At 42.8% G+C, this 6,000-nt stretch overlaps 1 long non-coding RNA gene across 1 annotated transcript in view; it reads right to left on the reverse strand.

Annotated features, from left to right (window-relative positions):
• LOC144246566 (uncharacterized) overlaps nt 1-5,004 on the reverse strand; it is a 63,843-nt gene extending 58,839 nt beyond the window's left edge. The window contains exon 1 of the long non-coding RNA XR_013340224.2: nt 1-5,004. This exon is cut by the window's left edge and continues 25,386 nt beyond it. This is a non-coding gene — a long non-coding RNA (uncharacterized LOC144246566).
• Between the last annotated feature and the right edge of the window lie 996 nt (nt 5,005-6,000).

Here is a 6,000-nt window from a genome sequence, read left to right on the forward strand (position 1 = left end):
GTCAGGTTTTTTGAACTTTTATATCATGCTGCTTCTGCTCACATAAGACAGAAAATGAAAGCACAGTGCACTTGTGTAGCGTAACTAAGCAACAAGGCACAGCAGGGAGACCCAGTTATCTGGTGCTAATCATACCCCTGGGATGTGAAGCTCATGAATTAAGGGCCATTTTAACATTTAGCATATTTCTCTTAATTTAAAGGTAAAAATAAATTATTTCTATAAGCTCCTTTGATCCCTGGAAAATGTCTCCTGACATTAAATCCACTCCATCTGGCTCGCAGAGATTACTGTACCACATACTTGCCACTCAAAACACTCAGTCCAGAGCACTAGGTGGTCCTCATCACTAACCCATTTCAAACATCCTAGCCCAGAGTCACCTCCCCCCAGATCTGGTCTCTGTTAATCACTTCTGCAAGTCCACGAGCCCTGGGAGCCCCAGAGGGCAGCCAGAGAGCTCCTGGTGCTGGGGTGTCGGGCTGATGGAAGGCTGCCTTCATGCCCACAACCATTTCAAGTTTAAATGTCTCCAAGCAGTACATGAAATTAATTAAAATTCCAATATGTATTTTATGACAGTCTGCTAAAAAGCTGCATTTCAGCTCTGTTGGAGATGGGAACATTCCTGTAACAGGTTACATGTCAGCATGTCTCTCCCCCATCAAAGTAGAGCAAACAAAAACTTGCACAAGAGACTGCAAATGTAGCCTGGGCTCCTTTTGGCTCAGCTCAAATAGTTCCAACCTATCTCTTACCACAAATGCTGGGACCACAGGAATGCAGGGCAACGATGGCCTGAGTTCAGTGGCAGCATAAACAGAGCAGTGTCACACACACAGTGGCTGCAGGTGACAGCACCGAGCCTGAAACACTCAGTCAGTGCCATTATGCAGAACTTGCACTTAGCCATTCGGTGGGCAAACATATAATTTGAAAAGTGTTTTGGTTTTCACTTTATCCTGCCTCAAGGCAGAGGCTAAATGAGGTGGTTAACATCTATGTTCACCTACTAGGCTGTTTTATGTATTTTGGTTTATTCAGTCTGTTCTAGTCAAAGGAAGTCATCCCAGTAAGGTGGCCTGAAAAAGCCCAGAGACAGCACCAGTGCTGTGTGCAAGATTAGTTATCAAGGCTCTGTGGTGGCTGGACACAAGCTGCAGCAGATGGCAGCTCTGTGGAATGGAAGTTTAATCTCTGAGCTCAGATATTAGAGACACGACTGCCTACTGTTGGGCACAGGCCTACACATGCAGACAAAAGGTTTGTTGCACAAGCAGTGCCAGAAGGCAATTAGCACAATTGGGTAATCTTTTTGACCCATTTTGAATGGACAAATAGCAGGGATTATCAGCTTTTTCCAGCAATGATCTAGATCCTCCTGCACACTAAGGATTCAGCACAAGCTGTGCAAGCACAGAGGTAATTTTTGTCTAATTTGTCATAGTGCTGAGCTAAGGAAGAGGAACAGGGGGCTGCAGGTAAGGAACAAAGGCACAGTCCCAGGCCCAGGGGTGACCAAGGTTCACAAATCAATGGCAGAGCTCTCTGCAAGGGCTGTTTGTTTTCATGACTGTGTAAGTAATGGTAATAACAGCAGTTCATGGCTGCTGCTTCATCTCCTTGCACAATTTCTCATGGCATGTGGAATAAGGCAAGGGAATATAGCAGTGCATAATTATCCTTCTCAATTCTAACACTGCCCTCCTGGGAAAGCTGAATCTCAGTGCTGGGGGTCAGCTTTTTTGTTAGCAGTGGATACCCTGTAAGAGAAGACACCCAGAAGCACAAAACTGAACTCATTTGATTCAAAAGGGAAAAGGAGCTGCTGCACTTAAAACCTGCTGCTGCTAAAAAAAAAAAAAAAAAAATGTAAAAGAACGCCTTTGCCCATTACTTAACACCAGGAGGAAATAAGGTTTCCACTTGGAGAAAGACACAGGAAAACAGACATTTCCCCGAGGAACTAGGAGAGTGGATGCTGTTGCTCCTGCAGTGCCCATGCAGAATGAACCACTGGAGGTTTGTCACCACCTCTGCCCTCACCCTTGTGTCACAGCTCTCTCTCCAGCACACCACAGCTCCTGCTCATCACCACGGGGTGCTCCAAAAAAAGGGTTAATGCTTTCTGGAGCCTTAGGACAGAAAGTTCAGCTTGCTCCTCTGCCATTGCTGCACGCAGGGCTATTAGTGGCCCCCTCCTTTAGGCTGACATGCAATGGAACTTGCTAGTCCATTGACTGCCATGAAATCAGGCTGAATGGAAGATCAGCCAGTAAATCAAGAAGATCTTGTAAGTGCCTAGGTATGATCGTTGGTTTTTTAGGTTATGCAATTCCACTTCATGGATACACAAATTGCAGAGTGAATAATTAATATCCAATCTGGGGAAGCTACTGGAATGTAACTGCTGAGAAGGCAAATGAAAATATGAAGCTATCAGCAATATACTAATTTTGTAGGGCTCCACACAGACTAAGCAGCAGTAGTTTACAGATACAAAATTCCCTTGCCTAGAGGGCTAGCCTTCATTTTGCCTAGATTAATTCCTAAGAAAAGCCTAATACTATTTGGCACTTTTCAGATTAAAGAAATTTATTTGGAAGACTGAAGACAATTTCCTTGTAGTGGCAAGTGAAAAGATAGCCTGAGGATCTGAGGTACCAAATGCATCACTTTGCATTTCCCTTGAGAGCATTGTCACCTAAACACCACTGTTCACTATCTTGGATTCCATCCATGTTTTGCAAGGAAAAAACGTAACAGGATACACAGAAAAAAAAATCCTTCTCCTACTTTATAAGCTGTTGTTCCTGGATATTATTGGTCTTCTTCCAGCATAAGCGTAGCAAAGATTGTTTTTTGGCTGAGATTGATCCAATCCAAGCAGGTATCCCTGCATAGTCAGAACAACCAGAGATGCAGAAAGAAGCCTTGCTTTGATTACATTTCATGGGATGTACAAGGGATAGGTCAGGCAATGTCTTACTGAACATGAAAATTAAAGATTCTCCAAGGAAATATGAACTGAATTGGAATTGGGCTTTTTACTTTTAATATCCTAGTGTTTGCCATCTGTTATTTGATGTCCTGAATTTTTATTTAAAATCTGTTTGACAAACAGAGCTCGATAGAAGAAAAATTAGAAGTTAAAATGAACACAAACTCTCACAGAAGTATGTCTTCATCTACACTAATCTTATGTAGTGGTTCACTACCCTGAGGTTGTCATAAAAAAAAGCATCAAGTGTGATAGTCAACCTTAAAAAAAACTTTTGCTTAAAAAAATTTCCTGACATTATGGGAGGAAACATTATCCTGTTTTACTCCTCATCCAAAAACATTGCAGAAGGCAGCTGTTTCCTTCTAAATTTTTACCACGCTGCACTTCAAGGATATTTCAGGAGCACTTTTTGTGGGTTCACAAGCATATTCTTAATATAGACACTTTTCTCAATCTCTCCAGAGTAGATGCATGGCTTTAATATCTCTCAGTTCACCTGAAGAAGTGGCCTCAATATCTCACAAAAATGAGCCTGATATTTTGTGTTAAAGTTTCTTTGGGACAGATTTATTTCTTTCAGTACCTTTTGAGAAAGTTATTTTCTTATGTAAAAGGTGTTTGGAAAGTCTTAGACAATATTGTTTGGAGCCAGCCTCCCCACCTCTGAGCACAGCACCACTCAGCTGAGGAGTTCTTCTTTCAGGAAAATGAATCTGAAATTAATACTTGGGTGCTTCATACTTCACTACAAAGTACCAGGTCCCTCAAGAGATCTGCCACATGATGATTTTCACTTGAGATGGGTACATTTTAGCAGAGCTGGGCAGCCATCCCAAAGGCTGCTTTTGATGCAAATTTACCATTAGCCATCACACAGTAAAGCAATAAAGAATGCTGCTCTGGCACATAAGAATTCAGTTTGGAAAAGCCTCAGTAACAGCTATTTAGCAATGGTGTTAATGGCCCCCAAAATACATATCAGCACTGAACTGTGGGGCTGGGAACTCATCAGAAGTCACCAATCCTGTATCAAGAGATTAATGTCCTCCCTGAAAAGAACTGTACATTTTTCTTGCTTCATCTATTGTCTGTCTTTTATATTGGCTTAAAAAATAATAAACCCACACATTACTTTGAGGGAAATTAAAGATGCAAAGAAATAAGAAAACAGCTATTACCTTTTTTTGTGTGTGCACGAAATGGAATCTAACTTACAAAACCTTGCACTGGAGATGACCTTGTTTGTCTTACTCATTCCTCCAACTTTGTTTCACTTAAGGAGTATGAAAATCAAATTCTTTTTGCCTGGTAACAAATAACCAATACCAGAAACCCTGTGAGGGTTGTGAGTGTCAGGGGAAATTGATAGTGGACTGAGTGAATTTCCCTAGCGGAACAGCACATCAATGACTCATTCAAATTGTCACCTGAGACCCCTAAAAGTCAGTCCAGTGTCAAACATTCTCACCCCCTCTCCTCAAGTAAGCTTGTTTATGGATAGGTCCTCATTACCCTTCCATTAACTTCAGGCTGACAGCCCAGCAGACATAATCCAGTTAGTAACAGTAGAGATCCATCAATACCTCAGGCATCACCCTCATTTGGGCTTGCCTTTCTAGTGCAAGTCCTGTATTTTAAAAAGAAATTACATTGTTGTGTCTTTTCATCACTATCATAACACCAGCCAGATATGAACAAAGTTATATGTGGAAAGAAAAAAAGAAAAAAGAGTAGTAGAAAACAATAGTGTACTGCATTGGCCAAGAGGTCTCAAATCAGCCCCTGTGCAGCCCAGACTATTTGCAGATTTAAACCATTTTGCACTCCACGAAACCAGCCATGGATTTTAGCAGTATCCTTGTCAGTGAGCTTTAGATGTTCAGATGCTCTGTGTTTCCAGAGCTGCCAGGATTTGAATCAGCAATGAACACTAACTCCAACCTCCGAGATTTCCATCTCATGGCACACGAGAGGCAGAGCCCAGTTGAGCCCTGGTGCATCCCCCAGGGCCAGCTGTGCCAGGCAGCCACTGGGAGATGTGGAGGCAGAGCGTGAGGCCAGGGCTGTGTGAATTACTCACCCTGAGCTCTGTTCAGCTCCCTCTGGAGCTGCTGAGCTGGCTGGGAGGGAGCTCTGTGGCCACATCTCCAGAGGGCACTTCTCCTTTTCCTTGGTAATTGTTCTTCCCTCTTCCCCACGGTTTGCCATACACCAGAGATCAGTTTCTGCTCCCTGAGGACACAGACCTTGTCTCTGCAGTTATGCCAGTCAGTAAGCAGGTAAAATGAGCTGCTTTCATTGCCAGATGACCATGCCCACTCAATGACACAACCAGGCCCATCATCTTCATAAAAAGCAGCAGACCTTAGTCCAGTCAGAGGAAAAAAACTAAGCTCACTTTCAGGAATAATCTCAATATTCTGTAATTGTTCAAATCCCCAGAAAACCTCACCCTACTGCTTTCATATTGCTCACTGTGCATGCCAGCTACAGCTAAGAATACACACTCACTACACATAATCGATTATTTGTGGTCCACGAACAAGAGCTACATTTTCCATCTATCTATTTATGTAGTCAAGCAGCTTTTTACTCTCAGTCATTCCCCTGCACTAGGAACTCAGGGACACTTTTGGTTGTGCTCCCAGCCCAAAGGAAGCATCTCGATTCTGGAAAGGCATTAGCATGCTTTGCAATTCAGACCCTGGGAGTCATACATCAACCACAATAAAGATTCTTTGCTTTTCAGTTTTCTGCCCCAATGACTTTAATACTCTTTTGACACTCGGATGGAATAAATATTTGCCAGAGTGTTGGCACTGGAGGTGGAGACAGCCTCCCATGTAAATTGTGGGGAGGAGGAAGAGGCTTTGTAGGCAGATACAGGCTTCAAAATATGTCAAGCACTGTTGGACCAATGTACCTGCTAGTGCACTGGGGAGGCCTAAAATCAGCTTCATTCCCCTTCTGCTGTTGTAGCATTTAAAGATAAATCC

Source organism: Lonchura striata, chromosome 6 (genome assembly GCF_050655825.1).
Source record: "Lonchura striata isolate lonStrDom1 chromosome 6, ASM5065582v1, whole genome shotgun sequence".
Lineage (NCBI taxonomy): Eukaryota > Metazoa > Chordata > Aves > Passeriformes > Estrildidae > Lonchura > Lonchura striata.